At 43.1% G+C, this 18,124-nt stretch overlaps 1 long non-coding RNA gene across 1 annotated transcript; it reads right to left on the bottom strand.

Moving 5' to 3' along the window:
- Positions 1-2,024: 2,024 nt before the first annotated feature.
- LOC106818299 lies at positions 2,025-17,641 on the bottom strand. The gene is made up of 3 exons (XR_001395185.1): positions 17,418-17,641; positions 16,613-16,698; positions 2,025-2,147 (listed from the first exon to the last, which is right to left on the bottom strand). It is a non-coding gene; the product is annotated as an uncharacterized LOC106818299 (long non-coding RNA).
- Between the last annotated feature and the right edge of the window lie 483 nt (positions 17,642-18,124).

The following is an 18,124-nucleotide window of genomic DNA, read 5'->3' as shown; positions in this document are numbered from 1 at the left end:
TCCGTCCTCTCATTATTATTCATGGTTTCTCCCTCAGTGTTCATGGTTTCTCCTTCAGTGTTCATGGTTTCTCACTCAGTGATCATGGTTTCTCACTGAGTGATCATGGTTTCTCCCTCAGTGTTCAGGGTTTCTCAGTCAGTGTTCATGGTTTCTCACTCAGTGATCATGGTTTCTCCCTCAGTGTTCAGGGTTTCTCACTCAGTGATCATGGTTTCTCACTGAGTGATCATGGTTTCTCCCTCAGTGTTCATGGTTTCTCACTCAGTGATTATGGTTTCTCCCTCAGTGTTCATGGTTTCTCACTCAGTGATCATGGTTTCTCACTCAGTGATCATTGTTTCTCACTCAGTGATCATGGTTTCTCACTCAGTGATTATGGTTTCTCACTGAGTGTTCATGGTTTCTCACTCAGTGATCATGGCTTCTCTCTCAGTGATCATGGCTTCTCTCTTGGTGATTATGGCTTCTCCCTCGTTGATCATAGCTTCCCCCTTTGTAATTGGTTTTATGGTAATTTCATAATGCCTTGCAAGCATTCTCGCTGGTTATCCTCCCAAAGCATTATGGTATGACCGATTTTTGACCCTGCCAAAAAGTCAATGAACAGACATTTATGTATAACTAGACACTGCCCGTTGCCACTGCCGTAGACACTGCCGTATGTTTATATTTATTTCTATAAAAAAAACTTTTTTATTAAGTGTTAAAACAATATATTAACTCATATAAGATCCGATAGGTGGTGCGGTTCGTTTTCATTAGAGGTGTTGAACAATAGTAGAGGGCGTCCATAGGCTGCAGGCCAGAATAAGCATCGAACAGAAATTAATTAAAAATACGCACACAGTGTTACTGCGCTTACAAAACATACACTTTATTCATGTTAAATAACTACAGATTCGTGCTCTATGCTCCGCTCGAAACTTTTGCCAGCTCTATGATGCGAATTCCTACAGAGTAGTCGGATCCCGTTTCATACACAAAAATGGCCGACCGGCGACCATGGCTACGCCACTAGCAGCAATGGCACAATTACACAACACGAATAATTTTACTTCTAATGCTTTCTAGACGTTCACGAGGCATCTACCTTGCGTGCATAATGCAAATTATTGCACTCTAGTGCCTAATTTCGGCGGGAAAAAATGCCAAAAAGGCCTTTTCTAGAGACGAAATAGTGCAACGGTGAACAATTGTGGCAGCTTACTGTTGTACACCTCTTAGAGCCCCGCGCTCGGTGCAAAAATTTCCCACTATTTTAATGTTTTTGAACGTGGAATGTGAAAAAAATGAAACTGTGAAAAAGAAAAAATAGCCCATGTAACGTGTCATGATCTGTAGAATGTTCCGACCAAGTTTGGAGAGGATCCGTTGAGCGGTGCGGAAACGTATAGCCGGACAGAAAATCCCCAATTTATAGTAAGATTCCCACAAACAACCCATATAAGCCTTTTGCACTAGTTAGAAATTTGATCAGCAGTCTATAAAATATGGCAAAGTAAAATGAAATGCAACATTACATCAAAGGCAAACATGCACTTACATGCAGCATGTTCAACAGCATCAAGAAAGAAGATATGGCTTGGTTTGTCTTTCTTTCAGAGATCTGAGCGCTGCGGTCAATTAACAACCCATATTAGAGAGAAATATAAAAGCAATAGTTTGGAAACACATTTTACACTTGTAAATATATTTTATAGAAGACATACTTAGTAATGTCAGGAGCCTACTGATAGACTCCTGATAATGTGTCTCCTGCTTTATTGGAACAGGTTTGGAACTATGGAAATGTCTCAATTAAGCAGTGATCATGATTAAGTGGAGACCACTTCACTATTTTGTTGTTGTAGGCTTGCTTCTACATTATAAACATAAGTTTGAGCTCCTGCGGTTTGACAATGACCGTTGGCTGCTGCAGTTTGATAAAGTGCTGTGTGTCATCATCAATGTCAATGCAGTATGTGTGCCCTGTGGTTTGATAACGAGCTTCTGCTCCAAGTGGTTTGCTTCTGCTCCATACCTTATGGGAGGTTGCCAAATAAAAGATTAACGTAACGTAACACGTTGTATCCATCGACTGTTGTTATCCCTCACAAGTGCAGACATCTTTACTCCAGCGCCTGCGACATGGTATCAGAATTGTCCTGCAATCACAGTGGATGAGAGTGAAAGAGCTGGATTTACATCTACACATGGATGCTATGCGAAATTTCGAAGCAAAATTTGGTAATCAGAGTCGCGTTCTGCATAGCAGCCAGGATATGTCCGAGACAAAGTTGTAGTGTGGCCAGTAGAACCGTTGCTGAATGCTGGATCTACTCCGTTTCTCTCCTTGATGTCCGGCTGTACGATGGTAATGTAATTGCTGAAATATTTCTCTTTGCAATTCCTTATGTATCACCAGCTGAAGTATGGGATGAGTCGGTGTGACTGGCGTCTCCCATCGTCTATACAATTTACTTGATTCCACTGCCCCCAGTATGCTTTTGCCTCTGATCCCATTCCTGCAATTTCTGCAAACTCAGGTCTGTCCAACGCCGCTTCTTTTCGTTCCTTAAAGAAGACAATCACAGGATCCTTATCTTGTAATCTCCTAATATTTTCCGGGTTCCATACATCATGGTCCTTCCCCTGATCCTTGGGATTCTCTCTGCGATCCTCTCGCTCCTGATCTCCCTCGGTCACTACCAACACCTGCCCACGCGGATCTTTATCCTCACATGAAGAATCGCCTCTCCCCCTATTACGACTGGGTGGTTCATCTCTCCATGTAGAATCCTCTCTTCCCCCACTGCAGCTGGGTGGTTTATCTCTCCATGTAGAATCCTCTCCTCCCATTACGACTGGGTGGTTCATCTCTCCATGTAGAATCCTCTCTTCCCCCACTGCAGCTGGGTGGTTTATCTCTACCACTTTCCTCTTCTTCCCCGTCATCAACGTGCGTTTCCTCTTCCTCTGAGTGCATCTCCATCGCTGGTCGGGCATCCTCTCCCATCATTCCCTGCCTGCTATCTGGGCAGTTCTCTTTAGGGCATTTCCCAACTGTCTTACGTGAAAACGCATCCGCATTCTGGTGATGCTGTCTCTTCCGGTGCTCAATTTCAAAGCCGTACGTATCTAATAATGCTATCCATCGTGTTACCATCCCCTCCGGGTTCTTGAAATTGACCAACCAAGTCAACGATGTATGATCGGTTCTTATCTTAAAGGGTCTTCCCCATAGATAATGGTGGTACTCTTTGACAAATACCACTACTGCTAACAATTCTTTCTTGGTTGTACAATATCTCTTCTGTGAGTGGTTCAGCGTCTGACTGGACACTTTATTGACACACTATATTCCGGTACACGCTATTGTTTTGCGTCCAAATTTTGCTAAACACGTACTTGTATTTCATGTCAAAATTTCATTTAGACACGTTCTTTTGTTTTTCATCTCGGCATTCAAAATTCTATTCGACGTTGTTCTGCTTTGGAGGTTCGCTCAACACGCAGGGTGCGAAATTAACGGGAGTCCGGAGTCAAATACTCTCTGATTTACTGTCGGACTCCCTGATTTGACATATGCAGGAGTCCGTGTGACTCCCTGAAATATCGTAGGCCATACTAACTAGCTTCGGTTCCAGAGCACGGCCCGTCGATAGTAATAACCGATATTTTTCAGCAAATTTAAATTCTGGCAAACTGTGACAGATCACCATGAGACTTAAAATAGCACATGCGTTACTTGTTAATATCTTATCATTTGAACCCCAGCACTGCGGACTCCCTCATTTTGTTGGCGACTTCTTCTTTTTGAGGGTAGCGCGGTCCGTTGGACTTCCGTGTTCAAAAGTTAATTCTATACCCCTGTAACAGCGGCTGTATCATACAGAGTTACTTTGTATTTTTCTTTAGCAATTATTGAGGAGAACGCTGGTAGGAACGTTAACTTTTACGAGTTGTGTTATGACGAGCCGTCTCTGAAGCAAAATACGCCAGGACGATACCCAGAGCGACTGACGACAGGAATACTTGACGTCGTGCACCAGAACGTGGCAGCCCGCTTTTCCCTCGAGCACGATGGAAGTACGTGAGAATTATATTCGCGGGGCGAAAAACCATATTGAGTGGCGAACTGTGTGATACTGTCTATTTCCAATCTGAGTAGTGTGAAGATGACACATGAGACACGACACGGGAGAGAAACCAGAGTTAAGCTGCGAACATGTGTGAAGCCTGCCTTCTACAAGCTTCGAGGTAATATGAAGAACACATGAGAAGCGCATCACGGGAGGAGAAACCATATAAGTGCGATCTGTGTGATGCCGTCTTCTCTCACATCACGAGTATGTGAAGGCACACATGGAGACTGCAACCAGGAGAGAAAGCCGGGTATGAAGTGCGACAGTGTTGGCCGTCTTCTCACGCTCGGTCACGTCGACACGAAGACACATCAGAAACTCACACGGCGAGAGAAACCGATAAGTGCGATCTGTGATGCTGCCTTACGCACAATCAGGTGATGTGAAGAAACCCACATTGAGAACTCACACGGGAGAGAACCGAGTAAGTGCATCTGTGTTTGCTTGCCTTCCCAGTCGAGGTGAAGGGGTGACGTTACAACTCGAGAACCGCACACGGGAGAGAAAGCCATATAAGTGCGATCTGTGTTGAAGCCGCAATTCTCCATTCTGAGTAATATGAAGAGACCAATTAGAACGCACACGGGAGAGAAAACAATATAAGTGCGATCTGATGTGAATGCTGCCTTCTCATGTCGTGAGTAGTGTTGAAGACACACATGAGAACTGCACACGGGAGAGGAAACCGGTATAAGGCCGATCAGTGTGAAGGCTGCGCTTCTCGACGATCAGGACTGTGAAGAGATACATGAGAACGCACACGGCAGAGAAACCTAGCATAAGGTGCGATCTGTGTGAATGCCTGCCTTCTCGACGAGATAGGCTGTGAAGATACACAATGAGAACTCACACTCCGAGATAAACCCGTATCAAGTGCGATCTGCTGTGATGCTGCCTCTCGACGATAGGGGCTGTGAAGATACCACGAGACTCACACACTTCGAGAGAAAACCGTATAAGTGCGATGCTGTGTGAGAGCCGCATTCTCCATTCTGATAATATGAAGAGACACCATGGAGACAGCACAAGGGAGATAGAAACCGTATAAGTGCGCATCTGTGTGAATGCTGCCTCTCAACTCGAGTCATGTGAAGAGACAGCCATGAGAACGCACACGGCTAGAAATGCATATAGTGTGTTGTGATGCGCTTAGTCTGTATGATCATAGTTAAAACAACATAGAGGAGATCCACATGAAAGGAAACAAATATTCAATATGAACATTAAAAGTTACGCTTTCGCTACTGAAAGACACGCTATGATCGCACGATGAAAGTACATATCGAACCTTGAACCCACATGTAGAGAGGCAGGCCATTGCTCTGTGAACACCGCGAGTGCACCGCACACATCGATCTGAGGGCAGTGTGGATCCCAACGAATACAACTCAACGGAAACAGCTTCTGGCCAGGGTGGAGGCTGAACTACGAATTGCTGTGATGAAAGCTCTGTGAAACGCCTTATTACAGTGACATGATTGTGTTTTTAAATGAGTACACAACTAGTGTGGCATTAGAGAGAATGTGACACTTTTGTCTAGAAATGTAACTAGTACCATATGTGAATAACCAATATGTTGAAAACCAGTGTTCTAAAAAAACAAGCGGTAAGCCTGTATGTATTACTTGCAATTTTGGATGTTTGTCATCGAGTATGAATATATCGAAGGATACAGAGGAAGTAGGCGAGGATTAAAACAATAAAAACGGGAGGACGTGTTTGTGGAATGATAATTCTACCGGACAAGAGCTGGGCGAGGCACAGGAGAGAGCAGAGGCAAATGAGAGATATGCACAACGTTGATGTTTTATTACTATCAAAATATATGTGTGTTAAGATAATTAACATTAAATAAAGCCTTTATAATAATTTCTAACACCAGGCGTAATTTATTCATGATATGTCTACGATAATTCAATCATTAACTGTGTCTAAAATGTAAACTAATACCATTTGTGAATAACCCTTATATGTTTGAACACTGATCTAATAAAACAACGTAACACTGTTATTATTTGTAATTTTGATGTTGTGATCATCGTGTATGTCAACATTGAATAACGAGATAATTTCTAACACGCGTGTTCATTTATATATGTCATACATTCAGTAGCACGTGTAGCATATCACACGCTCCCTCCATATGACTGGGTTAATTATTCATAGATGTCGTGAATGCAATGCCCGTGTGTTGTTGAAGTTTACGAGAGTAGAGCTGGGTTGGATTTTCCACATATTTTTGTGACATGCGGCCCGGGTGGTGTAGCACTTGTCTCTATAGTCCGTTAAAATGAGGTAATAGATCTAGAACGATGCGAAAAGACCATAGACCTTCCACACGAAACATTGGCGCACCGACATGTCATGCATTTCGCTTGCTATTCTATCGGCTCTCCAGTTCCAACATGGCTACAATAATTTTAGCAGTAGAGTTTGCGTAATATTTTTACAAAACCAACATAACTAACGATTAACGGCGTCCAGACGTCTTACGCGTACAATGCAGAACAGTACGCGTTAGTTCTGTTTTTTAACCTGCTTTGTTCATGAAGCGACACAATGATTCGAACACAGGCTGGAATGCTACGAGTATATATATATGTAACGTTTGAGCGAGCCACGGCCTCAATGTGCGCCACAGGTTCGACCATAGATCTACACGCGGACACGAGCAGTAACGGAGACAACATTACCAAGTTGAGTGTTCAAACCGGGAACGCCGGTGCTTTTATCAGCATACGACCGACAGGCCCGGTAGCTACGAACATCACCACAAACTTGGGCTGAATACCCAGAAACAGTGAACACAGCATCTTACTATAATTTGGCGATGTTGTATGTATGTATGTATGTATGTATGTTAATGAAAGGCTCCGTCAGTTTGGTCCAAATAGCGCCAATTCACAGAAGAGATCGATGAGTACACGGGACGGTTGTAAACTATACTCGGTTGAAACCGTTTGTTCGGTCTTAAAAAGATTTAAAAAAACTAAAGGTAAAGATTTGCCTGCAAATAGGGGCGCTGTTTTGTTTACGTTCTGTTTCAACAGGTTCGATTTCGTGTTGTTCTGTCTATCTGTGTCTAACTTCTTGTGTCGATCCTGTGTGTCTGAGATTTGTGTAAGCCCATAGTAAGTAGAAATAACCATGTAATAATGAAGTTAATATTCAGTAGCTATTTCGCCATAGTTTCCCCCTATGAGATGTACAAGTTGAATTCATCAGAGCAGATTTTTTTTTTGGAAGTCTGCCATGCTGTACGGGTGTGCGTAGAACACCGATCTGTGCAAGCGTCCGACTCACAAGCACGTAATATTACGATCGTCCGCACAGAGTGCAAACATACGTAGAAGATAAGCGATCACAACCTACGCAATATTACCGGTCCGCACACAGTGGAAACATGCGAAGCCGTAATATTACGTGCTACGCAGCCAAGTGGTTAATCAGTCGCCGCACTACCAGCCCATTCAGATCTATCTATATTCTAACTTTCCACGTCCGTATCATCACCAGTAGTTCCTACATAGCATACGAATAAAACATTTGTGCGTGCGTGCGTGCGTGCGTGCGGGCGTGCGTGTGTCTGTATTTCACTCGTGTGCTTGCCAAACAAATGGTTAATGTGTTACGTGTAAGCATGATTGTACATGTATTTGTATTGCATCTCAACCATAAAAACAAACAAACATGTGCACAACTAAACTCTCCATATCACACCTTACCATAACACTACTGTACTGGTAACACATGCATCACAGGTCACTAAGCCCGCGCGTAGCGCGGGTTTCAGCTAGTATACAGTAAACAACATAACGCACTACGGCCCGAGAACTCGAACGTGGCCTGCGTGCAGGACGGACAAGCCGTCAGCAGCGCACCAGGCAGAGGGTGAGTCGGGGAATAAAAACGTGATCGTATATCTCACCACTCGTTGATAAGCCTTGCGTTGTTTACCATGGAGCAGCTGGCGAGAGACGCCAGTACTCTGAGTACCCCTTACTGAGTTACCCCTTACTCTGAGTACCCCTTACTGTGAGGAGCCGCAGCTTATATACCCGCAATGGTCACGTGGCTACCCCACGTGACCATCCCTACCCGTTATAGCTGAATCACTTTAGGACGCGGGTTATGTGACAGAGGTGAATCCCTACCCGTTATAGCTGAAATCACTTAGGACGCGGGTCATGTGACAGGAGGTGAATCCCTACCCGTTATAGCTGAATCACTTTAGGACGCGGGTCATGTGACAGAGGTGAATCCCTACCCGTTATAGCTGAATCACTTTAGGACGCGGGTCATGTGACAGCGGGGAATCCTACCCCGTTATAGCTGAGATCACTTTAGGACGCGGGTCATGTGACAGCGGTGAATCCCTACCCGTTATAGCTGAATCACTTTAGGACGCGGGTCATGTGACAGCGGTGAATCCCTACCCGTTATACCCTTCGGTAGACCCTTGACCGCTATATATATATGTATATATATATACATATATTTTATTCCAAGTATGATATGATATATATGACGTACGGTGTCGTTATTTGTATTCAATGAGAGAGAAAGAGAAATTAATTAAAAATGATTACATACCACACGCACGCACACGCACGCGCACACACGCACGCACGCACGCACGCGCGCGCACACACGAATGCGCACACACCGCACGCACGCCACGTAACCACACACCACGCACGCAAGGCCGCACGTACACACATACACACGCACACGCCACACACCCTGGCACGAGGGTAGCCCGCACGTACAGGAACAACCATGCACACACACACACACACACACACACACACACACACACACATACATATACATATATCACGTGTATGGCAGGCGAGGTGGGACACAAATGGTATTTAGTGACTGTCACTAAATCGTTTAGTGTCTATCATTAAATCATTTAGTGTTTGTCAATAATTCCATGCCTATGATTGGCTGAGAAAAATTAAGTTGTATCTGATTGGTTGATTTAATGACAGTCACTAAATAGAATATATGAAAGACATTAATTCGAATTTGCGACTGTCACTAAATACCATTTGTGTCCTACCTCGCCTGTCATACGCGTGCACCATGCAAAAGAGCCGCGAACCGCGGTAGGAATGCGCCGGTGCAGTCTAATGCCCAACAGCTTTTTCTGATTAACAATGGATGCGGGTGTGCGCATGCGCGTGCTGTGACGACGTTGCACAGCCAGCGTCTGCGCATGCGCCGTCATCGTGCTGTGGTGTAGCGTAGCAGACGCATCGTGGATTGACGCTCCGTGTGTAAGTGTGTAACACCCGCCTGTGTAGGGTCGTGAGAACCCTCGCGTGTGATCAGCTATTAGTGCAGGAGCCCAGGGGGGTCAGCCTAGCTGGAAAGGAAACCAATTTTCATGCATATAGCAATGATTCGGGTACATACCCATGTAAGGAAATGTAAGTCTGCCGGGCAGCCGGTGGTGGGTGTGGTCAGTGGGGTCATTTGAAAGGCACCCCAAAATTGAGCTAGATTAGCTGGAGAGGAAACCCCATGAAACGGAATGGACACTGCCAGAATTTTTTAGTGGTGGGGCGCATCCGCCAGACCTAAAAAACCGTTACCCCAAAATTGAGCTAGATTAGCTGGAGAGGAAGGCTTAGGAAGCCTTCTGGCACCCATTGGAAAATGTTCGGCATAGTCTCAGGTATCGTGAATGGCCACTGCCAGAATAATTCGGTGGTGGGTGTATCCGCCAGACGCCCCCAACTGCTCCCACCCCCAAAATTGAGCTAGATTAGCTGGAAAGGAAACCTTCTGGCACTCATTGGAAAATGTTCATCATAGTCTCAAGTATCGTGAATGGCCACTGCCAGAATAATTCAGTGGTGGGTGTATCCGCCAGACGCCCCCAACTGCTCCCACCACCAAAATTGAGCTAGATTAACTGGAAAGGAAACCTTTTGGAACCCACTGGGAAATGTTCGGCATAGTCCCAGGTATCGTGAATGGCCACTGCCACATTAATTCAGTGGTTGGGTGTGCCCACCAGACGCCCCACCAGAGGAAACCACTGATCCATCAGTCAGCTTTGCTTCTCTACCTTTTCTTTTCATGTTGTTAATTTGCAGAATAGAACCTTCCAACAAATCTCGAATGTACAACACATTGATTTGATGAAACAACATTATTCCCTTATATAACGCACTTCTTCTCAACACTTTCATTTCTCATATACAGTGTATATATAGTGGTTTTTATATACATTTTATTGTGTATATTCTAAATTAATGTGTTGTCTATAATAGGTTATAATAGATGATATAATAGGTGATAACCATAAAAAATTTGTAAGGCATAAAAACGTCTGCAGGCATGACTGTAACTTGTTAAGACTGATAATTACTATTATCTACTGAGTTAGAGTGTAGTCTAGTAGTAGACAGCGTCTATAGTAAGTAATAATCTATATACAGGCCAGAACAGAGGTGGGCCAGTTGGCATGGGCCTACGATTTTGAGGGGGCCTATACTTCCCCTGGTAGAGACTAAGGGGAACCCTTTGGTAAAGAATATTGATATTGTAAAGAGAGTCAAGAGATTATTTAGCACAAAATATTATTATTTTAAAGAAGAATCATAAACGATTACTACACATGCATATAAATCCATACATAAATCATATGTATTTAGCACTGATTACAATGAAACATAATGAGCATAGAAGCAGCAACAGCGCAGCCGCCGCCGCCACCCATCAGTGACCCTGCTTCACTTCACACCAGCCATTCAGTAACACTTTAATTCCGCATGTGACTATATATTATACGTTTTAATGAGGATGAATGATCGAAGAAGGCGTAACGAGCGACTCACGTCGTATTTCTTATCAGCCGGTGTATAAAGAATCGCACTGCTTCTTAATCAGTTGACGATAGTATGGATGTACGTCTAGCCGTTATAAATAGACATGTCGTACGCCTCACGGGTAAAGGCTTCGTCGTCCTCGGACAAATGTCGGCTGTAACGACTGCCGCAGCGAATATCGCGCCACTAATCGAACTATGTGATATTTCAATTATTTTGCACTCACTTCGTACCTCCTTGCCTATATGCGCCACACACACACGCGCGCGCGCACACACACACACACACACGGATGTTGCCGGATGTTGGTGGATGTTGCCGGGTGTTGGTGGATGTTGCCGGATGTTGCCGGATGTTGGCGGATGTTGGCTGGTGGGTGTACGCCTTCCATTGCCCCCCTCGCCGCTTCACGGTGGTGTTCTTGTCCACAGGTCTGCCGCTGACGCTTTACATAGTAGCAGAGCAGAGAGTCTAGTATAGAGCAGGATGAGTACATCGGTCGGTACGCACAGTCGGCAGGCGGCGAGATGTCCTTACATCCAGCCAACACTCACGGCTTTCCCGAGCAGTACGGCATCGACCTAGCTCCCGGCCTAGAAACCCTCCGTCGGTTACACGTGGTAAGGTGTGTGTGTGTGTGTGGGTGTGGTGTGTGTGTGTGTGTGTGTGTGTTGTGTGTGTGCGTTGTGTGTGTGTGTGTGTGTGTGTATGTGGTGTGCTGTTGTGTGGTGTGTGTGCTTGGTGTGTGTGTGTGTGTGCGTGCGTGTGTGTGCGGTGTGTCGTGTGCATGTGATGTGTGTGTCGTGTGTGTTACGTGTATTGCGCGCTGAATTCCCGTGTGTGTGTGTGTGGGTGTGTGTGTGTGTGTGTGTGTGTGTGTGTGTGGTGTGTTGTGTGTTGTATGTGTGTGCTGTGTGTGTGTGTGTGTGTGTGTACGTGTATGCGCGCGTTGTGAGTGGGTGTGGTGGTGTACGCGCGCGCTGGCGGTGTGACTGGTGCTGTGGCCTGTGTGTTGTGTGTGTGTGTGTGTCGTGTGTGTGTGTGTGTGTGTGCGTGTGTGGGCGTCGTGGTTGTGTTGTGTGTGTGTGTGTGACTGTGTGGTGTGTGGACTTGTGTGTCTCGCTGCGTGCGTGCGACTCGCTCGCGCCCCCCGCTCCGCCGTGTGTGTGTAGGGCTTTGCTTTGCATCACAGCAGTTACCGAACTACAAACGCATCGACGCTTATGTGTGCTTTAATATCAATCCAAACGAGAGTGAATAGAGTAGAAGAGCTAAACGATTTTCTTAGTAAGCAAATTAGGACTTTAATGAGCTAAATAAGTACACAACATTCTACCAGTATTGAGTGCAGTCTCCTCTATTGTCCCGAGATCGAACCTACTCGCCTATCTCTCAAATCTTGAACTCAACTTATTAGTCTCTCTAAAATCTAACCTGTTCTATTTCTATTTGCCCAAAATTCCAAACTCTACTTATTTCTTCTCTAATCCATCAAACGCCTTCCCCCTTGATTCCTAGCTCTATTTATAATCTGATTGTAAACAATGGTAAATACAAAAACACAAGCGCTTGCAGCTGTTGGCAGTGGACCGTAGATGTCACAGATTCAGATTCCATGAATTTTTTTCATTTTTTAATTTTGCACTTTTCCATCAATGTTGTACAGATTAATTTCAAGAGAGTATAAAAAGGGCAGATGAAATAAATAATATTATAGACTAACGATAGGTTTAAGGTGAATGTTACGTTAGTGCGTCAAAAGTCAGCCAATAAGCTTTCGAGTTGGACCCCTACCATAGGTAATAAAAAGTCTGAGGGAAAAGCTACAATTAAAACATAATATTAGGCAAATAAGAAGAGAACAAAATATATACATACAACATAATGGACACGTATCTAGAACAAAAAATACAATTGCTGTAACTAACTAACTAAAGAACAAGAAAGCAATTATTAACTATATAATATAAACTAATTTCTAATGGCCCTAAATAACATACACTAATTAATTGAACATTTCTGGTTGTCTACGTACAAAAATATAAAAAATATATATACATATATACATATGGAACAGTAGAACAAAATACAATTGAGGTAACAAGTACAAGAACAGAAAAGCATTTATATTATATATATAACTAATTTCTAATGGTCCTAAATAACATACACTAATTTAATTGAACATTTCTGGCTGTCTACGTACAAAAAAAAATATATATACATATATACATATATAATGGAACAGTAGAACAAAAATCACAATTGATGTAATAAGTATAAGTAACAACAAGAGCAAGCAAGCAATTATAATATTAATATATAACCATAACTAATGGTCCTAAATAACACGCAGCTAATTAATTTAATTGATTATTACATGGCTGTCTAGAAGGAATAGTTATAATCATGTTTCAAATTTACTGTGTGGCGGGAGGGTTTTATATTCAAGAGGAATTGCCAATCAGACTGCACTTACATGACAATGACGTAACAACAAACATGGACGAGCGAATTGTGACGACAGACGCATGCGTGGATCTCCTTGCTTATCCGTCCTCTCCATTATATTAATTCAGTTGGTTTCTCCCTTCAGTGTTCTATTGGTTTCTCCTTCAGTGTGTCATGTTTCTCACTCAGTGATCATGGTTTCTCACTCAGTGATCATTGTTTCTCACTCAGTGATCATGGTTTCTCATTCAGTGATTATGGTTTCTCACTGCAGTGTTCATGGTTTCTCACTCCAGTGATCATGGTTTCATGAGTGGTCATGGTTTCTCACATCAGTGATCATTGTTTCTCACTCAGTAGTTCATGAGTTTCTGCCCTCAGTGTTCATGGTTTCTCACTCACGTGTTCAGTGATTCTCTACTCGAGTTTGATCAATAATCTGGTTTCTCCTCAGTGATTCATGTTCTCCACTCAGTGTTCATGGTCTCACTCACGTGTCTCACGCTCATCACTGAGTGATCTGGTTTCTCCCTCAGTGTTCAGGGTTTCTCAGTCAGTGTTCATGGTTTCTCACGTCAGTGATCATGGTTTCTCCCTCAGTGTTCAGGGTTTCTCACTCAGTGATCATTGGTTCTTCACTGAGTGATCATGGTTTCTCCCTCAGTGTTCATCGGTTTCTCACTCAGTGATTATGGTTTCTCCTCAGTGTTCATGGTGTTCTCACTCAGTGATCATGGTTTTCTCACTCAGTGATCATTGTTTCTCACTCAGTGATCATGGTTTCTCACTCAGTGATTATGGTTTCTCACTGAGTGTTCATTGTTTCTCACTCAGTGATCATGGCTTCTCTCTCAGTGATCATGGCTTCTCTCTTGTGATTATGGCTTCTCCCTCGTTGATCATAGCTTCCCCCTTTGTAATTGGTTTTATGGTAATTCATAATGCACTTGCAGCATTCTCGCTGCCAGGTTATCCTCCAAAGCATTATGGTATGACCGATTTTTGACCCTGCCAAAAGTCAATGAACAGACATTTATGTATAACTAGACACACTGCCCGTTGCCACTGCCGTAGACACTGCCGTGTATGTTTATATTTATTTCTATAAAAAAAAACTTTTTTATTAAGTGTTAAAACAATATATTAACTCATATAAGATTCGATAGGTGGTGCGGTTCGTTTTCATTAGAGGTGTTGAACAACAGTAGAGGGCGTCCATAGGCTGCAGGCCAGAATCAAGCATCGAACAGAAATTAATTAAAAATACGCACACTGTTACTGCGCTTACAAACATACACTTTATTCATGTTAAATAACTACAGCATTCGTGCTCTATGCTCCGCTCGAAACTTTTGCCAGCTCTATGATGGCGAATTCTACAGAGTAGTCGGATCCGTTTCATACACAAAAATGGCCGACCGGCGACCATGGCTACGCGCCACTAGCAGCAATGCGCACAATTACACAACACGAATAATTTTACTTCTAATGCTTTCTAGACGTTCACGAGGCATCTACCTTGCGTGCATAATGCAAATTATTGCACATCTAGTGCCTAATTTCGGCGGAAAAAAAATGCCAAAAAGGCCTTTTCTAGAGACGAAATAGTGCAACGGTGAACAATTGCGGCAGCTTACTGTTGTACACCACTTAGAGCCCCGCGCTCGGCTGCAAAAATTTCCCACTATTTTAATGTTTTTGAACGTGGAATGTGAAAAAAATGGAACTGTGAAAAAGAAAATAGCCCATGTAACGTGTCATGATCTGTAGAATGTTCCGACCCAAGTTTGGAGAGGATCCGTTGGAGCGCTGGGAAACGTATAGCCGGACAGAAATCCCCAATTTATAGTAAGATTCCCACAAACAACCCATATAAGCCTTTTGCACTAGTTAGAAATTTGATCAGCAGTCTATAAAATATGGCAAAGTAAAATGAAATGCAACATTACATCAAAGGCAACATGCACTTTACAATGCAGCATGTTCAACAGCATCAGAAAGAAGATATGGCTTGGTTTGTCTTTTCTTCTCAGAGATCTGAGCGCTGCGGTCAATTAACAACCCATATTAGAGAGAAATATAAAAGGCAATAGTTTGGAAACACATTTTACACTTGTAATATATTTTATAGAAGACATACTTGTAATGTCAGGAGCCTACTGATAGACTCCTGATAATGTGTTCTCCTGCTTTATTGGCAGGTTTGGAACTATGGAAATGTCGTCAATTACAGCAGTGATCATGATTAAGTGGAGACCACGTTCACTATTTTGTTGTTGTGGCTTGCTTCTACATTATAAACATAAGTTTGAGCTCCTGCGGTTTGACAATGGACCGTTGGCTGACTGCAGTTTGATAAAGTGCTGCTGTGTCATCATCAATGTCAATGCAGTATGTGTGCCCTGTGGTTTGATAACGAGCTTTTGCTCCAAGTGGTTTGCTTGCTGCTCCATACCTTAGGGGAGGTTGCCAAATAAATGATTAACGTAACGTAACACGTTGTATCCATCAACTGTTGTTATCCCTCACAAGTGCAGAGCACATCTTTACTCCAGCGCCTGCCGACATGGTATCAGAATTGTCCTGCAATCCACACGTGTATGAGAGTGAAAGAGCTGATTTACATCTACACACGGATGCTAATATGCGAAATTTCGAAGCAAAATTTGGGAATCAGAGAGTCGCGTTCTGCATAGCAGCCAGGATATGTCCGAGACAAAGGAATTAATAATAGTGGGAAGTTTTTGTGGAACCACTGAAGCAACTTGAAATTTACTGTGCTAAATACCAGCTCATTCCTGTAGAAAAAGTGGCAGGGGAAGTTTGGTATATACCTACAGGCCATTGGGGCCACATCAAAGCTAGTGAGCAGCAATGTAGGACTAAGTGAGTGGTGAAGCTTTACCACGCCTGGTCCTCCCAAACCAGAGCCATCTCTAGCACTGTTTCATGAACAGGGGAAATATCTTCTTCTAAGGCAAATGGGAGATAGACAGCAAATGCAATGCGAGATAGAACGATAGGTAATGATCAGGTAGGTAACGAAATGAGCAGAAAACAGTGGATAATTAATTACTGATTAAACATCTAATGAGTAAAAGTGTTAATCCTGTAAATTTTACCTGCTTTTCTTTTGTGATAATAATTTCGGTCAATGCGCCCCACGCATTATGAAAAAGTAGACGTACCTTATCTTGTGTGTGTGATTGATTTTAGTACTGGGGACAGCTCAGGCCGGGTTTTGCGCCTCCACCAATATTGACCGTCTTTTGCACTAGAAAAGAAACGATAAGAAATTTGAAATGAAGCAGCTAATCCAATTAGGATCACCTTTGGAAACCAGTGTCAACGTTTGTAGCATAACTAACTATTCCAGGAGTGAGGTTGCTTCTGTGATATGCGAGTCTGTAGCTAGCGGTGTCACCATTGTGATATGCGATGAAAAGTATTATCCTTCTAATAGTTGTTTCTATAGTAGGAAGCATAGTAATCTGTGCACTTTATAAAACCTCATGCCTATATATTAAATATCAGGTCTACACTACATGCCAGGTTTGAATTCGGGTAAAGCAAATGAAGCTATATCTATGTCATGTAGCATGTGTACAGAAATTCGATAAAGGCCGTAAGTGTCATGAGCCTTGTAATGTTTTATTCTGCCAGTTTGATCATGGTAAGTTCTGTTGTGTTAGAGATTGCTTTGGTATTAATCACAGTTCTTTTTATAGTTCTTTTGATTGAACACCAGGGTGCCTTAATTTTGGAATGGGGTGTGGTAAATTTTGAGAGTGGCCACCGAGCTGGCAACTTAACATGGGGTTTAAAGTAAATATATAGGACTGGCAAGGGTTTGGAGGAACGTATAGCCCATTCAAAGTGGGCAGATGCCGAACGTCTCCCGTTCTACCCTAACTAACTTAGCAGTAAACATAGCAGGCCATTGTTTCAGTGCTTGTGCACATTTTGATCTTTCACCTGATCAGGTTTTCTTACAGAAGTATAGTTACAGATTTTCATTGTGCCGTATGGAAGTCTCTGGTTGAGGTTTTCTAGATTTCATCATCACAGGTTGTTTGTTTCATTGGACTGAAGCTGCGGTGGTAAATCCAGGTCTTGTTTGTGCGGTCTTACCGAAGGGATCAGCACACATGCAGGAATTAACCTATGAGCAATAATGGTTCTGAAATTAATTACTTACAAGCTTATACCTGAAATGTTTAAACTGTTACAGACTGAAAATATACACACATATGCATATACATACATTAAAAATATTTGTGCAAGAAAGAATAATATGTAATGTATAATTGTAAAAGAATATTATGTATTTCTGCTCGATTTTCACAATGCTTACCTTCGTGTGATCATCGTATCCTAATAAAGACAACCAGTCAGTCTGTCCGTCTAACTCTCACACACACACACACTCTCTCTCTCTCTCTCTCTCTCACTCACTCACTCACTCACTCACTCACTCGATTCTAGGACAACTACCCCCTGGACAATTACCCACCGGACAATTACCCCCCGGACAATTACCCACCAGGACAATTACCCACCCAGACGATTACCCACCCGGACAATTACCCACCAGGACAATTACCCACCAGGACAATTACCCACCGCCACATTTTTGTCACACAATTCACCACAGCCACTCAGCCTGTCTCCACCCGCTATACGTTTAACTTGCGGCAATC

Source organism: Priapulus caudatus, unplaced genomic scaffold (assembly GCF_000485595.1).
Source record: "Priapulus caudatus unplaced genomic scaffold, Priapulus_caudatus-5.0.1 Scaffold2149, whole genome shotgun sequence".
In the NCBI taxonomy this organism is placed as follows: domain Eukaryota; kingdom Metazoa; phylum Priapulida; class Priapulimorpha; order Priapulimorphida; family Priapulidae; genus Priapulus; species Priapulus caudatus.
This window is presented reverse-complemented; position numbering and strand designations above follow the sequence as displayed.